The 15,447-nt window shown below is 35.1% G+C and overlaps 1 protein-coding gene across 2 annotated transcripts in view; it reads left to right on the forward strand.

Moving 5' to 3' along the window:
- mdga2 (MAM domain containing glycosylphosphatidylinositol anchor 2) overlaps positions 1-15,447 on the forward strand; it is a 380,573-nt gene that overhangs the window by 237,596 nt on the left and 127,530 nt on the right. The gene's annotated exons all lie outside the window — the stretch shown is intronic.

Genomic DNA, 15,447 nt, shown 5'->3' on the forward strand with positions numbered 1-15,447 from the left:
AGCTTTACTTTATATTGAAATTTAAACAAATTAAAAGGCCAGTGGAGAATCTAAAAACAATGTTTTCCATTACATGATAACATTCTTCTCAAAACACAGTTTGTATATACCATTAAATATAAAATAACTGCTTGTTTTAAAACTTGAACTGTGGATTTGCAGAAAAAAAATAACTAAAGGGCACAGATCATTTTTGATGAGACCAAGACACAAACAAATTGGCTTCATATAATTACGGTAATATTAACACCATAATATTAATGTTGGGTTTGCAAATTAAATTAGCAAAATAAACAAATATGACACAGCTCTATATTGTTCAAATCTTTGATTGACTGGTTACACAAATAAATACTTTAGCTGATTGGTGCCAGGTGCCACAAAATACTGCTTCTTCATGACCTGAGGAATTAGTATTTTTTTTTTTTTTTTTGCAGTTCTGCAAGGTTCTTGTTTACTGAGTTTCTGGAGACTCCAAGTAAAGGGTCTAGTTTCCTTGTACACAAACCAAAGTGGTTGTTGTGCTCTCAATTCATACTATTACCATTTTGATCAACATTCAGTGAAAACTGATATATGATTTAATTTTATTAGGGACCATAAAAATCAGAAACAGAAAAAATGAAAACATGTATTACTTTTCTCCATATGTATTTTAGTATAACTAGTATTGTTTAGACAGCCAACAATTAAACAGACTCATTTTGTTCTTATTTTTATCCTTTTCCTGTTCTCTCCATTATTAGACTTTCACTGCTAGCTGAATACATGAAAGATATTGCTAGGATACATTTAAATTTTTAATCAGTTATGAGTGAAATGCTGGAATGATATATTATCAACTGCAATTTCATTTTGTGTGTGTGTAAAAATCTCATATTATCAGGTGTTGACTATGTACCCAAACTAGGTCCAAAATAGTAACTTTTTTTCTCAATCAGAATGGAAATAGGATATATGGTATTTCAGATTGCATTTTGTTCATCTGGATTTGTGATTGATATGTTTTGCAAACAATATTAGAATATTATCTATTAGTGATAAGCAAAGCTGCCCTGTTTTTCAAAAAAATTGCGAAACTGCAGGAAATTTTGCCAAATGGCGAAATTTTGCCAAATGCATTGAAGAGTGTGGCTGCTTTTTCTCACTCGAAATGCATTGAAGTCAATAGGGATTTTTTCCTTGTGTTTTTTTCTCATGCCAAATGCAATATAGTCAGTGGGCTTTATTCTTGCATTATTCTCTGCACTAAAAAACACATTTTTTTTCAGCAAAACAAAACACAAAGCACAATTCTTGTGCAAATTTACAAAAATAAAATTCAATTAAAAAAACGTTTTGCAGAAAATCTTTATCAAAATCTTTATCTCTGCTCAACCCTATTATCTGCCTGTCTATGTTCGTGCAGATGGACCAGTTTTTCTATTTCAGTGTAATGTCTGTCATATATTTTGATAAAGGTGTTGCCCTGAAGTCCTCTTAGACTATTTCTAGATAGCAATTTAAACCATTGAACTGAATTGTTCAAATCATATTTTCATTTGATGAAATGATAGACCATTCACTAAACTAACAGAGAAACTGTGCTGTCTTGGGGCATATTAAAAATGAAACAAGAGAAAAAGGAGAAAACACAAAAAATGGCAGTTTACTAACCAGTGCCCATTTATTATACCAAGAATTGCTGAATTAAGCAATTAAGCAACACTAACTAGAAACCAGGATGCATAGAATTAATATTTCCAATTAACATGGGCATATTACCTTTGTTACAGACACAAGAGCCACCCACAGGTGTTGTGTAATATCCCATATACCTCTAGTCCAGCAAGATAAGAATTACCTTCTTAATGCCTGGAGGCAGTGACCGTAGACTCCCAAAGCAAAGATTAAATCTGAGTAAATAATTTCCCTTTTCTATTAAATGTACATTTTTGTCACAATTAAACTAGCAGAATACTCAGGAGCTTTAACTTCCCCACAGAGCAGCAGCTCATGTTTAATAACACGTGAATGTCTAAAGGTCAAAAGTAAAGCAATTATCATAAAAATCACACACACAGATATCCTGTTATATGTTTTCTGCATTGAATATCCAATATAGTTTATCCACATAAAGTAAACATCAACAAATCACTAAATATAGAATGTTCCTACTTATATTTATACAAACCAAGCCATATGTTGTCTGCAGTGTTAACCATTTATTCTGACTAAAATTCTTTTTACTAGCTTCCTCTAAATGTTGGTTAAAAAATTAGACTTTTACCCTGTTGAAATTGTTAAATAAAATGTAAACCAGAAATTCATGATTTATAAAGTACTAATGGACTGATTTATGATCCATCAAGGATTGTCTTTGGGTAAATCGATGGAAGAAAACATAAGTGTGTTTCTGTACTGACCTATGTTTTCTGCAGTCTATTTACTTGAAGATGATCCTTGGGAGATTATAAAGCTGTTAGGCAGGTGTGCACGTTTTGGGAGCAGGCAGTGCTTTTAATATTTTTTGCATTGCTTTGTTTGTTCTAAACTACAAAGAATTGACAAATTGCATAAAAATGTATCAAACTGTGTCTGGCACAGAGTTTATATTTAAATATAAAGGATGTTTCCATCACATTGAAACACAAGACCTATGATAGAACATATCTAGTTGAAATAAAGAAACAGTAGATCAAATATCACATTGTTATGGTAGTGATTATGATTAAGCCACTTGCTAGTAATCTGAAGGTTTCTCACCCGCAAGGATTTCTATTAACACTGAATCATGTTAATATAGCATAAACTTTAATACACAATATATCATATAGTTATAGGGCATTTGTAATTTTTGTCACTATGATCTAAAGTGAAATCATGATTGTTGAAGATCTTAGAATTTGTTATATATGAGGTTTTTGGTTGTACTGTGTAACATATCTAGGTAGCCTAAGAACTTTATACAGGCAAGTATAACCCATGTTATATACTGTAACTGCAAAATAACATCACAAATACAAACAACTGAAAAAATATAGAAACTTATAAGTTGGCAAAGTAATGATCTTCCTGCTTATGTCATTTTTTTTTAAAAGTAATATTTAGGTGAACACTGCTTTTACCACCCTTCAGTTACAGACCTGCTTTATGTCACTAATAGTAACGAGTGAATCTGTCCTGTTTCACTTTGCACAGTGACATTTTTCGGCCATTTAGCAAAAAAAATTGCTGATGGTGAAATGCGGAGTTTCACTGCAAATCCATGCCTTGCAAAAACTTTGCTCATCACTAGTCACTAACACAGCTTCTAGCAAGGGTATTAGGAGTGATGTTAGGTTTGGGGACAGGACAAAGTTTCAATAGTGTACAGCACTGTTTTCATTTGTCCTCCAGATGGTTAGTACCACTAAGCCTGATATCACTCTTTAGACCACACTGCTTAAAGCTGTGTCAGTGACCCATCCAGGTCAGTCACCAGGAGTTGGTAAGAAATTTAGGAGGCACCCTGGAAAATAAGCATTAGCACTGGGATGGTTTTTATAGGCATATTGACATATTCCTGTTAGAATATAAAAATGTGTCACTATCCTTTAACGTGGTGATTAAATCAGAATATTTTATATTTGACCAGTAATGATGATATAATTAAGGATTAATACAGCATTAAAAGCAGACCCCTAAAAGGCAAAGTGTATAAATAGTATATAGAGTATGACCTTCTGGAATTAAAAAGATTTTAAAAGTAAATCTAATCACCCTCTACTAAATAGTCCCAGTGAGGGCCAGTGAACTGAAAAACAACTGTTAGAAGCAAGTCCCCAGATACATTTTCTGGCTATACTGTATATATATGGTGTGCAGGACTTGTGTGGTTCTTTTGCACCCAGAGTTTCCAATATATAGGTAGATTAACTATCTACTATATATACAGTATATATAGTCAGTGTCGGACTGGGACCCCAGGGGCCCACCAGAAAACCATAGACCCTAGGCCCGCTTTCCAAACTATTTTTCCTCCTTTCCTCACACAACCTCTCTATTCTCCTAGTCTCTTTTATTTAAATGTTAGTATCTATTCTTCCATCTATTTCTCCTCTTTGTTCTCATTCAGAAATAGGGAATGACCATGAAACAGGCCAAATGGTTAGAAGCAGGAGGGCCCACTGACACCTGGGCCCACCGGGAGTTTTCCTGGTATCCTGGTGGGCCAGTCCAACACTGTATAAAGAAATCTTTTGTCCACCCCAACCCTTACCACATTGGAATACAAGGTGATTCTCTGTTGCCCACAACATTTCCAGCTTGACATGTAAAACGTGAATGTTGCCATGTTCCTGAATGATAATTGTCTAATTGTGCACTGGTGGGTAAATGCCAAGCATTTTGCTGCTAAGCTGCAAGGCACACAGGAAGCAACATGCTGGAAATGGTCCCTTGTGGCATATGCCCTTTAGAAATGGCTTGAGACATGTAAGGGGATTACAATGAAGGAAAAACTGCAGTAATAAAATATTATTAAGTAAATTCTACTGTGACATATGGAGCATAAAGATAAATTATTTAGAAGATAAAATAGAACCTTCAATGCTTCTCAAATGAAATTGATGACATGGGACGATTTGTTATAAATAAATGTCAGATTTTAATTGGAAGGTTCATTTAGCCATATAAAGATGTGAAGGAAGTACTTTTATGTCAAATATAATTCTTGGGTGTGAGAAGACCTCCTCTCCCCTTTTAGCTTCTTTGTATATTGTTGAATGACTGTTAGCTATATATAATGATAATGCATGTTATAAAAAGAAAAGTAAATGGTAATAACATACAATAAAATTAATACAAGTTAAATTAGGTGAATTGATTATTTTGTAAAACATGTATTTTTTAAAATTGCTTGGTGGCTAGTAGCTACACTAGGGGGCTGATTTTCAAAATTAGAAATTCAATTTGAATAAAAAAAGAACACCGCAAAAAAACATGAATACACTGGAGAATATTTTCTAAAACCTCAAACAGATGTAATTTTAGCAATGAAGAAACAAGCAAAAAGTCACCAAAAGGAACTCTGCAAGTAAAAGCTGGTGCATACAAGTCACTGGGAATTGTCTCTAACAACTTTATTCATTGAAATGAATTGAAAATGTAATTTTCGCTTGCATGCAAGGTTTTTTTATGAAAGAAAAAGTGATCGCTACTGATGAGTGAATCTGTCCCATTTTGCTTTGCTGAAAAATGTGTGAAACGCAAGAAAAAATTCTCGAAACGGAGGAAATTCAGTGAAACACGTTTGTCATGTGACTTTTTTTGTTGTGCGCATCTTTTTCTGATGCAACCTCACCTATTTTGCCACAACCGCACATATTTGACACAACCGTTGCTGATTTGATGCGACTGCACCTATTTTGACATGACAATGCCCAATTTGATCGGACTGCAACGTTTTTTGGACACACAACAAAATTTTTTGTGGAAAATTTTCACATAAGTTTCATGAAACAATTTGCTAATAGTGAAATGTGGAAATTTGCTGCAAATCCATGCCTGGCGAAAAAATTCGCTCATCATCAATGATCCAACCCAGCCAGGTTGGATAAATCTCCCCTAACATTCTAGTGCTAAATTGGATCACCAGAAAGGATATTGACTCAGTAGAATTTTTTCTGTAAAATATGAAATTGTGTGCTGCAATAATTAATTTAGTGGTATACATTTTAGAACTTAAGATGTTTTATTATGATTTTCAAACTGAACTTCCTTTATGACTTTGCAGTTTAATTATGAAATCTTAAAAGTCTTTCAGTTGTAATGAATTACTGAGCAGTCCATTTAGTGATGTACTGGGATTTATGTAACTATTGCTTCTCAAAATATTTTGTTACAATAAACCTTAGTTGAAAAATCATAATCATTTATCATATTCAACCCTAGTATTTGACAATATAGGCTGTGACCACAAAATGTACACTCACACATTATCAATATATATATATTTTATATATATATATATATATATATATATATATATATATATATATATATATATATAAAATATATATATATTGATAATGTGTGAGTGTACATTTTGTGGTCACAGCCTCATTGCACCCTTGGTTAGCACAACTTTCCCTTTTCTTGCTATATGTGCCACACAGACCACTATCTCCAAGTAAAAGTGCTTAGAGGGGTGCTTAACTAGAGATAAGAAGTTGGTTACACTTTTTGGCAGTGTATGTGCAGTATTTTGGGTGGTGGGGGAGATTCTAATACAGAGTGTTTTGTTGTTAAATTGTTAAATTTTACTTTATAAAATATTTAACTTTATTGCAACAGAGAAGATTTTCATTCCTGATAACATTGCATTCTTTAAAACTTAAGAACCGGGTTATCTACTTTGCTAGGTTTCTACTAGTTTCCTTTTGAGATCTAAAAATACTGTAGTAATGTAAAACTGGTTTCAGATAGAATAGCTCACAATATTTATAGCATGTTGTGGTGAAGAGTAGTCTTGCACTTGCCCTTTAAAGGAGAACGTATCCCTCTGCAAGTCATTTTAACTGTTGGTGCCCCATATGGAACCCTGTGACCCCTCATGATCTGTACCATTAGGGCTACTAAAAAAGACCTCATAAATGAGCTCACCAAGCAAGAGTATGCATAGTATATCACATTGTGGTTTTCTTTGCTCAAGCCACTGGTTGGTGATTAGTGACAGGGACACAGACACTAGAAATGATACAGCCAAACTTGGTGACCTCTAACTATGCAGTTCTACTTTAGGTGGTGAAGTATGGGGGAGCAGGGCAGTCTTTGGGAACACATATCTTGTCTTATGTTGTGTTCTGAGTGGGGACAGAGGGGACTTTACAGGAGCACCAACAGTTAAAATGCTATACAGTGAACTGAAGTTCTTTTTTTACCAATGAAAGAGTTTTTACAATTTTATAACAATTTACTTGAAGCAGAGCACAAAATAATTAAATGAAATATCCTGTGTTCTTTCATTTTTAGATTCCACTTACTTTTGAGAATGTACTCATGTTTTTCTTATTTAGCTCTTTTATTGCTATCATTTGAGTCTGTCATCTTGGATTCCGTTCTTATATGCTGAAATAAAATGTGTTATTAAGCAATGCAAAAACCCTGACAAAAAACAGTAAATAACAATCATTCGGGGCCTTGCAAGAGCAAGGTACTGTATCATGCACCTCCTGGAGATGGCTTGTGAATAGCTTGCATAATGTAACCTCAGGCATCATTTCAGCAATGGAAAGCTAAAAAATAAAGATTCTCATCTATCTATTAAATATTTTATCACAAAATGAACAATTTAGATTTATTTATTTAAGTTATTTTGCAATCCATTGGTTTACTTGACACTATGATAAATGTAATGCACTGACAATTTCAGATGGGAAAGAAGATTATGTATAAATGTTATAACTAGACATGGTGACAAAATGCTGTCACCATCTGTAATCAGTAATTAGCCTTAAATCCTATCATCTAATTATTGATTGGGGTAAGGGCTCTGGCACATGGGGAGATTAGTCACCCACGACAAATCTCCCTGTTCGCGGGCGACTAATCTCCCCGAGTTGCCTTCACCTGCCACCCACCCACAAAAATAGTCTAATTTACAGGTCATATAAGCCTTACTTTTTCCTACCATGTAAATAAGTTGGGCACATCTCCCCTCGCCTAAATGGTGTAATTTGTACTTCATATAACCCCTCCATTCACCAGCAACATCACATTTTCCTAAAACAAATAGCAGCTTTTACCCAGCGGCCATTTTCCCTCTGACATCATCAGTGACATTTACGTTTCTAAATAGCACATGTTTGCAAAGATCCATCAGTGGAAAGCTAATGTTATTAAGAATGCAGGCTTACCCAGGTACAACTTACCTTTATTAAAAGTCCTGCTTGGATTGAGCATTGAAATGATTATGCTAAGCTCAGGAGAGGAGGTTAGAAAAAAAAAAAATAGGAGCAGACAGCTATAGCAGAGTTTCTATGGGAACCAGCAATGCCATCTCTTCATTGCCTGATAGACTGGAGGACATGTTTAGTATTCTGAGCTGAGAAGATTCACTGCCTAATGTGGGAATGAGCATGCTCAATAGCCAATAGCCAAATTAAATACAGGAGGAAAGGGGCTCAGTAGTGATGAGCGAGATGTTTCGCCAGGCATGGATTTGCTGCTAATTTCCGTGTTTCGCCATTGGCGGATTGTTTCGCGAATCGTATGAAAAATTTGCTGCATGTCCATAAATTGTCGCCCGCGTTAAAAGAATTGTCGACTGCATCAAAATAGTCATGTGCCAAAAAAATACAGTAGTCGCGGCGACAAAATAATAGCCGTGTGTCAAAAGAATAGTCACGGGTGACAATTTTTTTTTGACGCACAACATTTTCACTGTTTAGCAAATCTTTTGAAAGATTCGCAAATTTTTCAGCGAAGCCAAAAAGGGACAGATTCACTCATCACTAATCCTCAGTGATTAAGGGGATGCTGCAGCCTTCCTATTAACCTTTGAACAACCGGAGTGGCAGGTGTTTAAAGATTTCAAAGAGGCTGTTCCCAGATTAAGTTTTTTGTGGGGGTTTACATGTCCTTTAAAAATAACATAGCCTTGCCTGGAGATAAAAAAAAAGATTTTTAAATACTTTATATGAACACCCTGCAATATAGGGTCTACTATGGCTTCTATTCTAAGAGAATACTTTGCTTAGGAAATAACACTTAGAATATATTAGATTCAGCAGCAAATTGGGAAAAGGTCATTATTGGTTCTGTAAATAAAAGTCACTATATTTGATATCAACAAAACATCAAATCAATCATTTCATAGGAAATAAATATAGTTATGGGACAATGTAATGAATGAAGGGATATGTAACACATTTAGCAAATGTTGTACAATGTGGTAGGTTTTTTTTTTTACATTTTTATCCTATACTGGCAGCTAACGTGTATAAAATAGATTGGAAAAAGGTTAAACTTTACTACACATTGGCTTGTTTTTTTCTTGAAATACCATGTTTGCCCAAGAAATAATTCATTTGAAACCTATGCTTTTTATAAACTATGCAACCAAGTTAAAAACATTGGTTTCCAAAAAAAATTAATACTCTTATAGCTGATAACCACCAATGAGGGTTCTAATTAAAAACAATGTTATAACATGAGAGCCAAATCAATGTACAAAATACATTCTGGAAATTACTTTCTTTTCAGCATTCTTGATTTATAGCAAGAAACACAAGGCATATGGCCCAGAGAAACACATTGCCAAAATATCTCTTGTTGATTAAACAGCTTTCTAAAATTGTCAGAAATCTGCCCATCTGATGGTTCCTCTCTAATTAGACATAAGAAATTATTCAAAATGATTTATAAATTCTACAAAATTCAGCATTTGAGAGCATCCAAATAATTTTATAAACCTTTGGCCAAAAATGTCTCTATCGCACGTTCGAATGGAAAACAAGAACAGACCATGATTTTCGTTCCACGCAGCATCTTATTTGTCTTTTTTTCTATACAGTGGTGTGAAAAACTATTTGCCCCCTTCCTGATTTCTTATTCTTTTGCATGTTTGTCACACTTAAATGTTTCTGCTCATCAAAAACCGTTAACTATTAGTCAAAGATAACATAATTGAACACAAAATGCAGTTTTTAAATGAAGGTTCACGTTATTAAGGGAGAAAAAAAACTCCAAATCTACATGGCCCTGTGTGAAAAAGTAATTGCCCCCCTTGTTAAAAAATAACTTAACTGTGGTTTATCAATTTCAATTTTCAATTTCAATATCAATTTCTGTAGTCACCCCCAGGCCTGATTACTGCCACACCTGTTTCAATCAAGAAATCACTTAAATAGGAGCTACCTGACACAGAGAAGTAGCCCAAAAGCACCTCAAAAGCTAGACATCATGCCAAGATCCAAAGAAATTCAGGAACAAATGAGAACAAAAGTAATTGAGATCTATCAGTCTGGTAAAGGTTATAAAGCCATTTCTAAAGCTTTGGGACTCCAGCGAACCACAGTGAGAGCCATTATCCACAAATGGCAAAAACATGGAACAGTGGTGAACCTTCCCAGGAGTGGCCGGCCGACCAAAATTACCCCAAGAGCGCAGAGACAACTCATCTGAGAGACCACAAAAGACCCCAGGACAACATCTAAAGAACTGCAGGCCTCACTTGCCTCAATTAAGGTCAGTGTTCACGACTCCACCATAAGAAAGAGACTGGGCAAAAACGGCCTGCATGGCAGATTTCCAAGGCGCAAACCACTTTTAAGCAAAAAGAACATTAAGGCTCGTCTCAATTTTGCTAAAAAACATCTCAATGATTGCCAAGACTTTTGGGAAAATACCTTGTGGATCGACGAGACAAAAGTTGAACTTTTTGGAAGGTGCGTGTCCCGTTACATCTGGCGTAAAAGTAACACAGCATTTCAGAAAAAGAACATCATACCAACAGTAAAATATGGTGGTGGTAGTGTGATGGTCTGGGGTTGTTTTGCTGCTTCAGGACCTGGAAGGCTTGCTGTGATAGATGGAACCATGAATTCTACTGTCTACCAAAAAATCCTGAAGGAGAATGTCCGGCCATCTGTTCGTCAACTCAAGCTGAAGCGATTTCGGGTGCTGCAGCAGGACAATGACCCAAAACACACCAGCAAATCCACCTCTGAATGGCTGAAGAAAAACAAAATGAAGACTTTGGAGTGGCCTAGTCAAAGTCCTGACCTGAATCCTATTGAGATGTTGTGGCATGACCTTAAAAAGGCGGTTCATGCTAGAAAACCCTCAAATAAAGCTGAATTACAACAATTCTGCAAAGATGAGTGGGCCAAAATTCCTCCAGAGCGCTGTAAAAGACTCGTTGCAAGTTATCGCAAACGCTTGATTGCAGTTATTGCTGCTAAGGGTGGCCCAACCAGTTATTAGGTTCAGGGGGCAATTACTTTTTCACACAGGGCGATGTAGGTTTGGATTTTTTTTCTCCCTAAATAATAAAAACCCTCATTTAAAAACTGCATTTTGTGTTCAATTATGTTATCTTTGACTAATAGTTAAATGTGTTTGATGATCAGAAACATTTTGTGTGACAAACATGCAAAAGAATAAGAAATCAGGAAGGGGGCAAATAGTTTTTCACACCACTGTAAGTTCCTCTTCCCACAAAAAAATATGCAAAAAAGTTGCAGGTGCAGAGTGGTTAAAGCTAACCATTTCAAACTAAAAGTGATTCTCTTTTGTAAATATGTTAATAAATCAGAGCCACTTTGGAAGTACAGTCATAGGAAAAAGTTTGGGAACCCCTCTCAGCCTGCATAATAATTTACTCCACTTTCAACAAAAAAGATAACAGTAGTATGTTTTTTTTTTTTTTATCTCCCAGGAGAATCTGAGTACTGGGGTTTTTTCTGAACAAAGATTTTTAGTGAAGCAGTATTTAGTTGTATGGAATGAAATCAAATGTGAAAAACTGGCTGTGCAAAAATGTGGTTACCCTTGTAATTTTGCTAATGTGACTGCTCAATACTGATTACTGGCAACACCAAATTGGTTGGATTAGCTTGTTAATCCTTGAACTTCATAGGCAGGTGTGTCCAATCATGTGGCCAATTGCAAGTTGTGTTTCTGTTTGATTCTCCTCTGAAGACTGACAGCATGGGATCCTCAAAGCAACTCTCAAAAGATCTAAAAAGATTGTTCAGTATCATGGTTTAGGGGAAGGCTACAAAAACCTCAGAGGTTTAAACTGTCAGTTTCAACTGTAAGGAACGTAATCAGGAAATGGAAGAACACAGGCACAGCTGCTGTAAAACCCAGGTCTGGCAGGCCAAGAAAAATACAGGAGCGGCATATGCGGAGGATTGCGAGAATGGTTACAGACAACCCAAAGATCACCTCCCAAGACCTGCAAGAAGATCTTGCTGCAGATGGTGTATCTGTACATTGTTCTACAATTTTTTTTTTTCCAAATCTTTCTTTATTGTTTTACATTTCAAAAGGAGGGGGGGGGTACAGAAAGGAAGAGGGAGGGGAGGGAGGGGTTCAACAATTTGTTACATTGTTCTACAATTTAGCGCAATTTGCACAAATAACATCTGCATGACAGGGTTATGAGAAAGAAGCCCTTTCTGTACTCACACCACAAACAGAGTTTCTTGTTGCAAAAGCTCATTTAGACAAGCCATCGTCATTTTGGAACAAAGTGCTTTGGACTGATGAGAAAAATATTGAGTTATTTGGTCAAAACAAAAAGCACGTTGCATGGCGCAAGAAGAACACCGCGTTCCAAGCAAAACACCTGCTACCTACTGTCAAATTTGGTGGAGGTTCCATCATGCTGTGTGGCTGTGAATTCAATCCAATATCAACAAATTCTTCAGGATAATGTTACACAGGGGTTGGATATTCCAACAAGACAATGACCCTAAACATTGTTGGAAATCTACAAAGGCATTGAGAAGTACAATATTCTGGAATGGCCGTCACAGTCCCCTGACTTGAATATCACGGAAAATCTATGGGATGATTTGAAGCAGGCTGTCCATGCTCAGCAGCCATCAAATATTACTGAACTGGAGAGATTTTGTATGGCTGAATGGTCAAATTAAAGGCTATAGTAGGTGTCTAGAGGCTGTTACATTTGCAAAAGGAGGCTCAACTAAGTATTGATGTAATATCTCTGTTGGGGTGCTGACATTTTTGCACCTGTCTAATTTTGTTATGATGCATATTTTCTGTTAATCCAATAAACTTTATGTCACTGCTGAAATACTAGTGTTTCCATAAGGCTTGTTATATATTAAAAGGAAGTTGCTACTTTGAAACCTCAGCCAATGATAAACAAAACTCCAAAGAATTAAGAGGGGTTCCCAAACTACAAACTTTGTATATAACTTTTTCTGCAGCCTTAATTGGTGTACACTACAACCGCACCTGCTTTTTACCTTATGTGTTGCTAAGTGGGATAATTCAACTACAGGGGCCCACAGTTGAGTTCAAAGTTGTTTATTCACCTAAACAGTTGTATTCCTATATTTCTATAATATCAAGTCCTCTTCATCCACCATTGTGTGGAAAAACAATCAAAGATTTTGTTGCTGTCTTACATCTTGTAGTACATAGATTCATCTGTTTACATAAAAATAATTCTGAAATTATTTGGTGGCACTTGACTTAACATTTAACTGTGAGCATGAAGTTTTATTGGCTTAAGTGCCAAGAAAAGAAGCTCTGAGTTGCACCTAACAATCATAAATAAGCACAGTCTACTGCATTCTATTTTTGCATGACTAGTAAAAACAATAAACCTTTAAAATGTAATCACATAACCTAGCCTTTTAATGTACAATACATTTTTCCACACCGAAATTCATTTCTTTAGGACTGTTTAAAATAGAAAGCTGAGATTTTTTTTTTTTTGCTTTGTTTACTTATTTCAGTACCATTTTTCATACAACACACAGGCAGGAAATGACCCAAAAAACAGACTGTCAGATAAATGCATCACATCTGAAAGACCACAAAATGGATAGCATGGAACAGACAAAAGATAGAGCTATGATATTATAGAAAACCATTACAGGAGTCACCAAAGATCAAGAGCGAAGCATCTTTCAAAGAAACATATCAGAAGGTTTGATAATGCTCTGAAGAAAGGGAATTAATGAAAGTATAATGTATATTTAGAAATTATATAGAATTACCTTTAAACGTTCCCTCTAATTAGGCTATTTCTTATGGTTCACTCAAAGAATGTCTGGTTCTTTATGGAAGGAGTAATCCCCAAAAAACACCAAAAAAAAGAAACAGCTTCACATGTTAAATAACAGAACAACAAATAAGTTATTTGGAAGTCTTGGAAAATATATAGCAATGAGCAAATTTGTTCACCAGGTATGAATTCACAGTAAAATTCTGCATTTTGCCATGGGCTAATTTTCTGCATCGACAATCTGCTGTGACCAAAAATTTGTGTGTAAAAAAAAAAAAAGTTGTGCAATAGGAGTAAGAAAAACAAAACTCTTGGAGTGAGAAAAAAAGTTTCACACATAAAAATTATCTGCAAAAAAATTGTCATGCATGTAAAAAAATTTGTTACTCATATAAGAAAAATTGTCGCTTGCATAAAAAAATTGTTTTGCATATTTTGCAAATTTCTCATAGTTTTGCAAATTTTTTAGGAGTTGCACAATTTTTTTAGCAAAGTAAAATGGGACAGATTTGCTCATCACTAAATATATATATATATATATATATATATATATATATAATATATATGTTTTTTCCTTTTCACCTTTCAATTACATTTTTAATTGTTCTGAAAACACTAACAAGTCTCAAACTACAAGTATATATGTATGGACATATGTTTAGCATGCCTCTATTACTTCTTTGTAAAACCCTTTTTGACTGGTGGATCAATCGGGTTATGTGATTGTATAACTAATTATGTATGGTGATTGGTAGTTTTACCTTTAAATACCCTGTTGTTTAAAAAAACGTTTTCACCTTTGATTAAGTGCCCCTGCTCTTAGACACAAAATGTGAAAGGCTTTTTTTGAGAGCTTGTTATCTAAATAAACAATATGTTTTAACTGCACCAATTGTTTTTACCAGTTGTTTCCACCATAAAATAATAGTTTGAAAAATTTTGGTATTCGGCCGAATCTTTCACAAAGGATTTGGGATTTGGCCAAAGTTCAAGTTCTGGACATGCAGAAATCAAAATCACAGCTTTGCGAATATACCAAAGGTCAGGACAGACAGAATATGAGTCAAATATCAGGCCAAGGTTCAAAACCAGGGTTAAAATACTCACAGGAATCAGGTAACACGATCAGAAATAGGAGCACAAACACAAACACAAAACAGGTGGCATTGCCAACGCAGTTCAATAAGTGGAATGATTCAGCACGGGTAACTGGCTTAAATAGCCCTTTTATTAGACTTCTGCCTGCAGCTGGTTTGAGGGTGTGGACCAGGAAATACAGACAGGAAAATCAGTCACATAAAATAACCTGCCAAGCCCCAACCACACTGCCTCCTTCGGCTCAACTTAGAGGAGCAGCAGCTAGCACACACCAGGTCCTAAACCAGGGACTTCCTAACATGTATATAAGTAATATACAGTACAGTATTATATTTAGACTTTTAAATGATTTTTGCTAAATTGTACAAAAAGTCATGGAATCTAGTAAGCTGCTCTCTATACTTATTTCATTGGTTGTTGCCAAGAATTTTTTTTTGTTTGATCCACAGTAGGCCTTCCAAGTATAGCTGAACAACCTTGTCAATAAAGCAATTCTATGCAGTGTTTATTTGCCACTCCCACTTTCTATTAAAAGGAATTAAAATAAACATGAAAAGTGTTTTTTTTAAATGTGTTTAATGTCTAAACATTTACTTTGGAGACAACTTAGAAAACACATG

This window comes from Xenopus tropicalis, chromosome 8 (genome assembly GCF_000004195.4).
Source record: "Xenopus tropicalis strain Nigerian chromosome 8, UCB_Xtro_10.0, whole genome shotgun sequence".
NCBI classification, from domain to species: Eukaryota; Metazoa; Chordata; class Amphibia; order Anura; family Pipidae; genus Xenopus; species Xenopus tropicalis.